The sequence below is a fragment of the Bos indicus x Bos taurus genome, chromosome 28 (assembly GCF_003369695.1).
Source record: "Bos indicus x Bos taurus breed Angus x Brahman F1 hybrid chromosome 28, Bos_hybrid_MaternalHap_v2.0, whole genome shotgun sequence".
Classification (NCBI taxonomy): Eukaryota; Metazoa; Chordata; class Mammalia; order Artiodactyla; family Bovidae; genus Bos; species Bos indicus x Bos taurus.
Window position 1 is genome coordinate 8,385,248 of NC_040103.1, and position 11,596 is coordinate 8,396,843.

Genomic DNA, 11,596 nt, shown 5'->3' on the forward strand with positions numbered 1-11,596 from the left:
GCAGATCAGAATGTTATTGTTCTTTAGTCGCTCAGCTGTGTCTGACTCTTTTGTGACGCCATGGACTGTAGCCCACCAGGCTCCTCTGTCCATGGCATTCTCCAGGCAAGAATACTGGAGTGTGTTGCCGTGCCCTCCTCCAAGGGATCTTCCTGGCCTAAGGATGGAACCCAAGTCTCCTGCATTGGCAGGTGAATTCTTTATCACTGAGCCACCTGGGCAGCCTGGGATCAGAATATACCATCCCCAGATGGTGCCACCTTGGTATAAGGATTATTTTGAGCTAAAGGCAGCAGCATGCAGGAGGAACTCTCTGGCCTCCCCCCCTTTCTACCTAAAACCAGGACATAAATTTCTTTTTGTGAAAGTGTTTCCACACTCCCATCACCCAGGAGAAGGAAAACAACCAGTATTACTGAAGAAAGACATCACCAAGATGGGCCTACACAAGTAGACCTCACTAAAATAACCCTTATCTGTCATTAACTTTTGCCACACATATACCCACCCAAAATTTACCACCCCTAGAAGCTCAAACCCCACCCTCACCCGCTTTGTCATTTTCCCACAATTCACCTCCCTTTGTTAAAAGGGTATACAGGCTCTGAAGTGTATTCTTTGGGTTTCTCTCCTTTCCTGCAAAGGGCCTGTGTACATGCATAACAAACCTTTCCCCCTGTTAATCTAGCTCTATTTTCCTGTTATTTTCACCTGTCGTCAGTTTAATTTGCAGGCCCCACGTACAGAACGTAAGAGGGAAGAGAAAAAGTTTTTCCCCTCTCCTACATTCCCATAAAAGGTATACATAGCATGTAAAGTTTTTCCCCTCTCCTACATCTCCATAAAAGGTATACATAGCAGGTGCTCCAGAGCAACAGGACAGATGGCCGTCCTGAGAAAACACTCCAGAGGACACCAATTCTTGGGTATGCCTGGACCCTCATACAGATAAGATGGGAGGGTGGAGGCCACTGAGTGGGATCCACAGATAAAAAGGACGCCCCTCCAGGATGGGAGGGTCCTGACATCACCCACTGTCTGTCACCCTGGTCTTTGCCCCTCAACAGTGTCCAGACTTGAGTCACAGAGGCTGAGGGGCCATCATGGAAAAGAACCTACCGGTAATAAACTGCCCTCAGCAACTTCCTTACTTGCTTTCTACCCTTCTCAATACTCCCATTCATCCTTGCTTCCTGTTTTCTGATTCCAGTTCTCCTACTTGAATCTTTATACTCACATATTGCTTTGGCAAACATCTCTTGATTTTACATATGTGTGTGATGAAACACTGGAAGAAGTAAATACAGTTGAATTCGGGAGCTACAGAGGGCACATTTATTTTTCACATTAACGCCTTTTCGCTGTGGCTGTAAAGGTGTTGTAATAAGAATTTTGGAACCAATTTAAAATGTTTTCCTTCTTCCTACTGCCATGGCCCTGCTCCTTTGCCTTTGGTGGTGACCCTGGGGAGGGGTTGAAGACAAGGCCCCACAACTGACAGTTAGACACGAGTGCCAGCAGGCGGCACGGGGACTAACGAGAAGTGCAGAAAGCACGGTTCCTGCCAGTTACTGGATTGAGGGCTATTGCTCTGCGTTATGCTGCCTTTGATGGGGCAGAGAGAATAACGTGGGCCCCAGAGGGATGTCTGAAGCATTACTTCTATCGTCTGTCTCTTCTATCTACTTCTTCAGCCTCACAGCAGAAGCCCCATTCAGTTTAGTCGCTCAGTCGTCTCTGACTTTTTGTGACCCCATGGACCACAGCACATCAGGCTTCCCTGTCCATCATTAACTCCCAGAGATTGCTCAAACTCATGTCCATCGAGTCGGTGATGCCATCCAACCATCTCATCCTCTCTCATCCCTGTCTCTTCTTGTCCTCAATCTTTCCCTCATGAGTCAGTTCTTTGCATCACGTGGCCAAAGTACTGCAGCTTCAACTTCAGTTGTTCCAATGAATATTCAGGACTGACTTCCTTTAGGATTGACTGGTTTGATCTTGCAGTCCATGGGACTCCCAAGAGTCTTCTCTAATACCACAGTTCAAAAGTATCAATCCTTTGGAAGAAAGATCTCCTGGAGAAGGAAATGGCAATCCACTCCAGTATTCTTGCCTGGAGAATTCCATGGACAGAGGAGCCTGGTAGGTTACAGAGTTGCAAAGATCTGACCTGAGTACACACGTGCATGTACACCACAGAGATTGGTATATGCACTTCCTTGGTTAGTTTAAAAAGTCACCATCACCCACAAAAAGCCTGCCAGAATATTCCTGGATAAAAAGGACATTAAGGGCACATCACTGTTGTTGTTTTGGCTAAAGAGAAACCTTTAACCTGAAATTAGAAGACAAACCTAGATAGTGTATTAAAAAGCAAAGACATCACTTTGTTGGTAGAGGTCCATATAGTCAAAGCTATGGTCCCTCCAGTAGTCATGTACGGATGTGAGAGCTGGACCGTAAAGATGCTGAGCGCTGAAGAAGTGATGCTTTCAAACTGTGGTGCTGGAGAAGACTCTTGAGAGTCCCTCGGACAGCAAGGAGATCCAGCCAGTCCATCCTAAAGGAGATCAACCCTGAATTCATTGGAAGGACTGATGCTGAAGCTCAAGCTCCAATACTTTGGACACCTGATGTGAACAGCTGACTCATTGGAAAAGACCCTGATGCTGGGAAACACTGAAGGTAGAAGGAGAAGAGGACACAGAGGATGAGATGGTTGGATGGCATCACTGATTCAATGGACAAGAACTTGGGGCAAACTCCGGGAGATGGTGAGGGACAGGGAAGACTGGCATGCTGCAGTCCATGGGGTGGCAAAGAGTCAGACACGGCTTGAACAACAACAACAAAGAGAAACTTTGCGGGTGTGCTGTGAGGATTAAATGAGATCATCCGCATGATGGGCCCAGAGGAAGCCTGCTCTTTCCTCCACCCGGCTGCCCCATGCTCCCTCTGCCATCTGGTCCTCCCAGGTTGGGGCCCTGGCGACCTGCAGACACCTGGGAAAATCAAGGCTTTGGGCATACGTTAGCTTGACCACACTCCTCACTTCTCCTTGGACACCCAGGACCCATTCCTCAAGCATCTTATCTTCAACACACCCACACTCCCCCAGCCTCACAGGACTCGCCATCTGGTTTGCCAAGTTCCACCAGGAAGACTGCACACCAGCTGCCATCTGACCTAACAAAAGCTCCTGGACAATTAAAGTGACTTGGAATGCTCCAGCTAGCTTGTTGAATAATTTCTTTTTAAGGACCCATTGTTTTCCTGTGTAATATTTTCTTTTCTTCCAGCAGTACTTCTCGCTTCTACTTTCTTCCCTAAATGCAAACTTCATTTGCACGTCTTCACTTCTGATCATTTAAAAAGATATTTGGTTTATTCTTCATATGGCTTTAACCAGCTACTTAAGACTTTTCAGTTGTTATTGTTCAGTTGCTAAGTTATGACTAACTCTTTGAGACCCCATGGACTGTAGCCTGCCAGGCTCCTCTGTCCACGGGATTTCCCAAGCAAGAATACAGGAGTGGGTTGCCATTTCCTTCTCCAGGGGATCTTCCTGACCCAGAGATTGAACCTGAATATCCTGTATTGGCAGGCAGATTCTTTACCACTTAGCTATCAGGGAGGCTCCAAGAACTTTCAGTAGCATTACGCTAACTTCTATACTATAATTGATTTCACTGTTTTTCTTTTCTCACACTCATTCAGCTTCTCTTGACCTCCAATCAAAATTCCTTTGCTGATTATTGTTGAAAGGATTTTTTGGTAGTATTTTTGGTGTACGAAAGAAGTTAAATTTCAGTTTCTGGTTTGAGAATACTGAGCAATCTCTCTACCTGAATACTAAGCCTCTTGATGTCTGAGTATGTCTAGAGTGGAAAAAAATTAAAAATGGAGAAAATGTGCAAGGTTAGATACTAGTAAATTCTCATAAAGGTGTTCTGAGAACAAATCAGGTAATATCTTAAAGACATTTTGAAATTCCATTAAGAAAAAAGGGCAATCTACTAGCGCATAATGCATTATAAGGTAGTCTCCCTTCTTCAACTAGAACAAAAATGAGACAAGGTAAGAAAAATGTGACAGTGAAATGTGGCTATAAATAAATGAGAATGATCTGTCTAGTAGACTTCAGTCTTTTCTCAGCCATTTGACTGCGTTCTTCAGTAAGCAGTAGTTATGTGGTGAGTCAGCGTGTGTGTGTGTGTGTGTGTGAGAGAGAGAGAGAGAGAGAGAGAGAGAGAGAGAGAGAGAGAGAGAGAGAGAGACATCACACACAGTCACTCCTAAGCCCAAACTCATCCTCCAGAGACAGCTGTCAGGCACTTGCTTCCTGGGAACCTGGGGAACAAGAGGACAGTGTCCAGTTCTCACCATTTCAAAGAATGTAGTAAGATTTGGGGGGCACCATGGATTGTCATTTTGGCTATAAAAACTATAAAATGAATATAAGGAAAAGCTTTTTCCTTGTTTCTCCACCACTGCCTTGCATGAAATATGTGAAAGGCAATTATCCGGCCAATCACGGCATTACTGGGAATAGCCCTTTTGCAGTGCTTTTTCTCTCAGCTGGCCAAACATCTTCCAGAGGCTTCCCCTGAGCAACTGGGTGTTAAAGAGGCTGAGGATTTGAGCCATGTGTGGATGGAGAAAACAGGAAGCTGGTTGTCCTAAATAGTCATTTCAGCCCAATAACCTCAACATGAGGCTACTCATTAACTAGGGAAGCACCACAATAAACCTTGTATTTACATGAACTAGTTACGACGTGCGGTATCCATGTCTCATCACAGCTGATAACTGAGCCAACCTCACACTTCAAAAATAATTGCCAGTTTACAATGTACCCTGTCTTGTTTCTCAGGACTGAAACAGACTTTCCATTTATCACCTGGTTGCTCCCACAGTAGCCTCCTGCAGGGAACAGGGCCAGATCAGAAGCTGGGTGCCTCCCTTCCCCCACACCATGCAAAAATCAGGAAAAGGATTTCCCCAAAGAATCAAGAAGCCAGCCAAAGAGCCCGAGTCCCTTCCCTGCCTCTCTGAGGTGTCTGCCACTGAATTTTCTGTGAGAAGGAAGCACCACCCGTGAGGGCTCATGAGCAGATGATAAGACTGGCACGTTTTAATGGGAAACACCAGCTCAGCCCAGCAGGCCCTTCGCTCGGACTGAACCAGCCAGCCCCGTGCCAGCCTTTTACAGTCCTGGGAGGCGACAGAAAGAGAAGAAAACCAGTGTCGGCGGGGAGCTGGGGAGAGGGTGGGAGAACGCGTGTCCACGATCCACTTTATCACTTGATGAAACTTTAACATTTTTGCATTTCTGAGCATCCTAGCCCAAGACACACAGAAATAAGCAAGTCCTCCTTATTTTTAAATTACGAAGTCTTCTCCAGTCACACCTCTGCCCGCCGCCCCATCCCATCTTTTTGTTATTATTCCTAAGGTAATTTAAAACAGTAAATCAAAGCTTCCCCAACGCTGCTGGTTTGCGCGCGGCGAGCGCAGCCCATTTCAGCACCAGACTGGAGGACAGACGCCATAAGGGGCCCCCATGGTCCACTGACGCCGCCGGAACTGCTCCCAAAGCAGGTGTCCCGGTGACGAGGAATCAAGAGGGCTTTTTCGGGCCCAAAGAAATTTCCCCCAATAAAATGACCAACTAGCCACTCCATCTCTTCCGCCACTACTAGCCCTTCCACTTCTTCAATGGGGGACGTCCCTGCCATGACCTACTTACGGAAACAGGCTCCCCAGGAGCTTCCTCTGCTTCAAGCCGGACAAATGGGGCGACCGCGATCCCCAGGAGACCCCTTCAACGTTCCGAGTTGTCTGTCCAAACCTGCGCTCGGGTTTCCCAAGGGCTTTGCGGAGGGTCCCGGATTTGAGGAGCCCCCGCCGGGCCGCTGATACCCACCTGTGCCGGCGCCGCGAGGGCCAGGCTCGCCGTGCGCGGCCAAGATTATCACAGGTGTGCGTTTCGCGAGCTTCCTCCGACAGCTGTAGGACGACGCAGGCACCAGACCAGTCTCTCCAGTTGCAGAGACGGTCCAGCCCGAGTTTCCCTTTTGTCTCCGGCTCGTCCCGAGCTCACAGGAGCAAGGGCTGTGCCATCCGTTCCCCACCGACACACCCCGACAGACCCGCCGGCGGGCGCCCACTTACCCGGGCCGAGGGCGCGGCTCACGCGCGGGCTTTGTCTCCGGGGCGGTGCTCGCAGGGGGCGGCCAGACCGAGTGGCATCGCCCCTCAAGCCCGGCGCCGGTTCCGCTCCGGGACTCCCGCACCTCGATACTGACCGGCTAGCGGTGGAAACGCGCGCCCCGCGCCGCCCCTCCTCCGCCCGCGGGGTCTCCGCGCCGCGTCATCGGCCCCGCCCCGCCCCGCGCCTCCCGGCCCGGGCGGGGGAAAGACCACGTGAGGCCGGGCGGGCGTGCAGTGGGCGAGCCCCGGCCCCGCTGGAGCGTGCAGTCACTCGGACACCAAGCACTCTGTCTGCTCAGCACCCCAGGCCAGGTTCCGTGAGCGCGTCCAGTCCCGGCCCCCGCAGAACGCGGATCCCCGGCCCCCGGCCTCTTCGCGTCCACGTTTTTTCGCGCCCCCTCCACGGCGGGGTCTCGCCGGGCGCCCGGGAAGGGCCGGGAAATCCCGCCCGCCGCCGTTCACGTCACTGATGCGTCACCGGGGCTCCCGCACCGGAGCTCCGCGCCCTCCGCTCGCCCCTCGGCCCGGCTTCCCGACCCCGCGCTCAGCTCCGCGCGCCCGCGGCTCGGCCCCGCGCCCCCCGTCTGGCCCCGCTCTCCACTAGGAGCGCGCGTCGCCCAGAGGCTGGGGGAAGGGAGATGAGGAGTAAAGGCAGGGTCTTAGGGCCGTGGTCCTCGCGGGCTTTGGGGACCAGAGCCTTTGGTATCTTCATCCTTGCTTGCGGGTTAGTTCCTGGACCAACCGTGCTGGGCGCGGCCAGCAGCCATCCATTACTAAAGAATACACAATATACCCACCCCACCCCCATGGGGGGCAGTGAAAGGAGAAATGCTTAATACACAAGGCGTTGTAGATTCACAGGGCATTGTCTCCATTTACCGGGACGTTGCTAAGTAACGGAAATGAGGGGACGACCGCGCCAGCCTAGCGCTTTGGGAGTGGGAACGAGCTGTGCTCCTGGGCTGCGACCAGTGTTCGTAGACAGCAGAAGCAGTTTCCGCGGGGAAATCCTTGGTGATGCTTCATGCCTTCTGAACTGTAAGCGTTTTGCGATGGAGATGTTTTAAATTTCTCCGTTATTATCATCCTTTTCCTTTAGGGAGAAACAGTATAGGCGCCGTCCATTTTTCCAACTCCTGGTAAAATAATACAAAACCTTTGGAATAGGAAAGCTACGTTACACTTCAAGCAGTGTTAGCAAGATTGGTAGGAAAAGGAGGCCAATACCGCCCTGCCGTGCGGTAAAGGGCGCGCGGTTTCTTAGATCTCGAATCAGGGTTGACTCGACATTTGCCTTAGACAAATGTGCATCTTCCAAGACGCCAAGTGTCTGACGCAAATGCAGAGGTCAGGAAGGCCCACCTGGGGCCAGCAAACATCTCACACAGATTTTATTTTTTTTTCCCCACTGCTTGGAAATGCCCATTTAAGGCACATAATTAAACTATGGTAAAAGGACTCAAAAAAGCCACTGCACTGACCTTTTTGGAAAAGTGAGAAAGATATATGAGTACTGCATTTGAAATTCAACAAATCTAAAATTGGGCTCGTTATTTCCACCCCAAATCGATTTCTTCTGTATTTCCTTGACTCAGAGGCACCACTCCCCAGGTAGCTGGCTAAGCTTGAATCCTCCGTTCCCTTAGTATCCCAACTCTCATCTCAATTAATTCTAATCAGTCGATTTTAAGAGAAATCAATATCGACACTTTCAGATTCCTCACTTATTTTTTCTTTCGAATTTCTTACAATATCCCTTAAGATAGAATTGTCCGTTTTAAAGAGAAAGAAGAGGATCATTCGGAGCCAGTGGCTCCTCCAGTGAATCCATTGACAAGCAAGATCAGCATCATCTGGGGGCTTAGAAATGCAAATTTTCAGGACCAATCCCAGCCCTGCTGAATGGGATGCGGCCCAGCAGTTGGTGATGTCAGCCTTCCTCTCCAGGTGATTCTGATTCTGTCTTATCTCTGTCCATCAGCCAGGACTGCTGTGTTCACAAAAACTCAATTAACCATCAAGCTAAGAAAAAAAGGGAATTTTATTTGAGCCAAACTCAGGATTACAACCCAGAAGATAGACTCAGAAAGCTTGGAGAACAGTTAGAAGTCAAAGGCACAATCATATACTTTTTCTAGACAAAAGATCGTATATCAAAATGGCATGTTGATTTTTTACATGAAGTCCCCCAGGGATATAGGATATTATAGTCCAGGTAAGCCCATACATAACCCCCTACAGAGCTGAGAAATAAACTTCTTAAAAGTAGCTGGTCTTTTAAGACGTTACATTGATAGAATCAGAAGAAAGGGTGGAAAATGATCTTGAGGCATGCACTCTCATCTTGGAGAACCGTCTTGATAATATGCAACAGAAATGTGCACTGCACATTTGGGAGGCAGGAGGTCCAAATGGACAGAAAGAGACAATTTTGTGTTTACATTTTCCTGTCCTGCCTAAAAATGTACATTTTATTTCCTTAGCCGCTGTCACCTGCAACCTGGCTCCAGACCCTGGACATCCATTTCCCGTCCTGTGCCCTGGGCTCTGATATCTTTGATATCCATATAGCCACACAGATTTCTTACAATGGTGTTTGCGTGATGTATCTTTTCCCACCCTTTTAAATTTACTTGTATCTTTATTCTTAAAGAGGGAGTCTCTCTTCTTGGAGGCAGCAGAGAGTTGGATCTTGCTTTTATATTCAGCCTGACAAACCTGGCCTTTTAATTGGAGTGTTTGGATCACTTACTTCTTATGTAATTATCATGTGTTTGCGTTTAAATCTAGAGTCTTGCTATTAGTTTGTTTTCTTTTTGTCCTATTGTTGTTCGAAGCTTTCCTATTTTTTTTTAAATTGAGGTATAGTTGATTTATTAATACAATATTATATTCGTTTCAGGTGTGCAACATAGTAATTCAAAATTTTTATAGGTTATACTCCATTTAAATTTATTATAAATATTGGCTATATTCCCTGTGCTGTATATCTTTGTAGCTTATTTATTTTCTAGATGGTAGTTTGTATCTCATAATCCCAAACCCCTGTCTTGCCTCTCTCCAATTTCCTCTTCTTCATGGGTAACCACTAGTGTGTTCTCTATGTCTGTCTGTTTCTGTTTTGTTATATTCATTCTTTTTATTTTTTAGATTCCACAAATAAATGATAACATTCAGTATGTCTTTATCTTATTTATTTCACTAAATGCCCTCCAAGTCCATCCATGTTGTTGCAGATGGCAAATTTTTACACTTTTTATGGTTGAGTAGTTTTCATTCCATTGTGTATATATATATGTTTATACACATCTTCTTTATCTAAATTCATGTGTTGGTGGACACTTAGGTTGCTTCCATATCTTGGCTATGGTAAATAGTGCTGCTGTGAACATTGGGGTGCTTGTATCTTTTCAAATTAGTGTTTCCATTTTCTTCAGATTTATGCCCAGGAGTGGAATTACTGGATTGTAGATCCAACCAGTCCATTCTGAAGGAGATCAGCCCTGGGATTTCTTTGGAAGGAATGATGCTAAAGCTGAAACTCCAGTACTTTGGCCACCTCATGCGAAGAGTTGACTCGTTGGAAAAGACTCTGATGCTGGGAGGGATTGGGGGCAGGAGGAAAAGGGGATGACAGAGGATGAGATGGCTGGATGGCATCACTGACTTGATGGACCTGAGTCTCAGTGAACTCCAGGAGTTGGTGATGGACAGGGAGGCCTGGTGTGCTGTGATTCATGGGGTCACAAAGAGTCGGACACGACTGAGCGACTGAACTGAACTGACTGATGGTAGTTCCAGGTTTAGTTTTTTGAGGAACCTACAAACTGTTTTCCATTGAGGCTGCAACAATAACATTTCCACAACAGTGCAGGTGGGTTCCCTTTTCTCCACACCCTCTCCAACATGTATTATGTGTAGACTTCTTGGTGATGGCCATTCTGACTGGTGTGTGCTATACCTTATTGTGGTTTTGATTTTCATTTCTCTAATAATTAGCAACATTGAGCATCTTTTCATGTGCTTGTTGGCCACCTGTATATCTCCTTTAGAGAAATGTCTATTTAGGTCTTCTGCCCATTTTTTGATTGGGCTGTTTGTTGTCAATTATATCTCAATAAAACTGGAAAAATTTTAAATAATCACATAAAATCTAAATTTTTTTTTTCATTTTGGATACTTTATCTCTAGAATTTCCATATGGTTTTCTGGAATCTTTCCTTTTTCTCATTAGATTTGTTTTTCTTTAAATCCTTGAGCATACTGAACATATTTTAATAGCTATTTTATTATGCTTCTCTCTGAATTCCATTTTCTTTCCTTTCTTGGTTTGTTTCCTTCAAATGAGTTTTCTCCAGTTTAGGGTCACATTTTCTTATTTCTTGCCTTATCTAGTAATTTTAAATTGGATGCTAGACATTGCTAATGTATGTTGTTGTGTGCCTAGATTTTGTTGACTTAATAGGGACTTTGTCCTGGCAGGCAGTTAAGTTCCTTACGGATCAGTTTGATACTTTGGAATCTTATTTTAAAGGACTTCAGCCTCTATTCTAAGGTTAGTTAAGCCTTCCTATGGTGATATGACTCTTCTGAGATATGGACTGGATGCTTGTATGTTCACCGAAGTCTTTTCCTCTGATTGGTTAGAACTCAATTCTCCTGGGAGCTCTAGGACTTGTTCATCTTACAGCTCCCTGGGAGTTCTTTGCTCAGACCTAGGGGATTTCATCTTCTGCACACACGACTTAGCATTCAGCCAGAGTCTCCAGGGCCTCCACAACTGGGAACCTGGTTCTCTTTGTCTGGGCAGCAACCTTCTGATGAACTCTGTGCCACAAATTCCAGTTTCTCAGCTTCCCCAAACTCTAATCTCTGATCCTCATTTCAAGACTTCTGTATTCTTCAGGAGGAGCCCCTTCTGCACCGTGGCTTGTAGGTGCCCCCAGGCAGAAAGCTGAAGCAACAACGGGATTCACTTAGTTTAGCCTCTTTCACAGGGCTCATGGATCTGTGTTGTGTGTTTCCCAGTTTGAAAATCTTTGTTTCACACAGGATCTCCAGTTTCCAGTTGTCTATGATGGCAGGGTGAGTCTGATCCCAATTTCCCCAAAGTGGATGGGAGCAGAAGTCCTTGGTTTATCTTTTTAGTTTCCCCTCATTCCCTCACTTTCACCTTCTGGCCCTAACTCACTGACCACTTTCACTTTCTTATACCTTTGAATCTGGGCAACACTGGTTTCCTTCTGCTGCTGCTAAGTCGCTTCAGTCACGTCTGACTCTGTGTGACCCCATGGACTGCAGCCCACCAGGCTCCTCCGTCCATGGGATTTTCCAGGCAAGAGTACTGGAGTGGGCAGCTATTGCCCTCTCCGCTGGTTTC

At 47.0% G+C, this 11,596-nt stretch overlaps 1 protein-coding gene across 3 annotated transcripts in view; it reads right to left on the reverse strand.

Moving 5' to 3' along the window:
- The window catches only part of GNG4 (G protein subunit gamma 4), a 69,373-nt gene extending 62,678 nt beyond the window's left edge, over positions 1–6,695 (reverse strand). The window contains exon 1 of one of the 3 annotated variants that reach the window (XR_003509182.1): positions 6,178–6,695. The gene's annotated coding sequence lies outside the window, so the exon portion shown is untranslated. Of the gene's footprint in view, positions 1–5,929; positions 6,130–6,177 lie in introns of those variants that run through there. The other 2 variants (XM_027530620.1, XM_027530621.1) reach the window with 2 other exon arrangements.
- Positions 6,696–11,596: the final 4,901 nt, after the last annotated feature.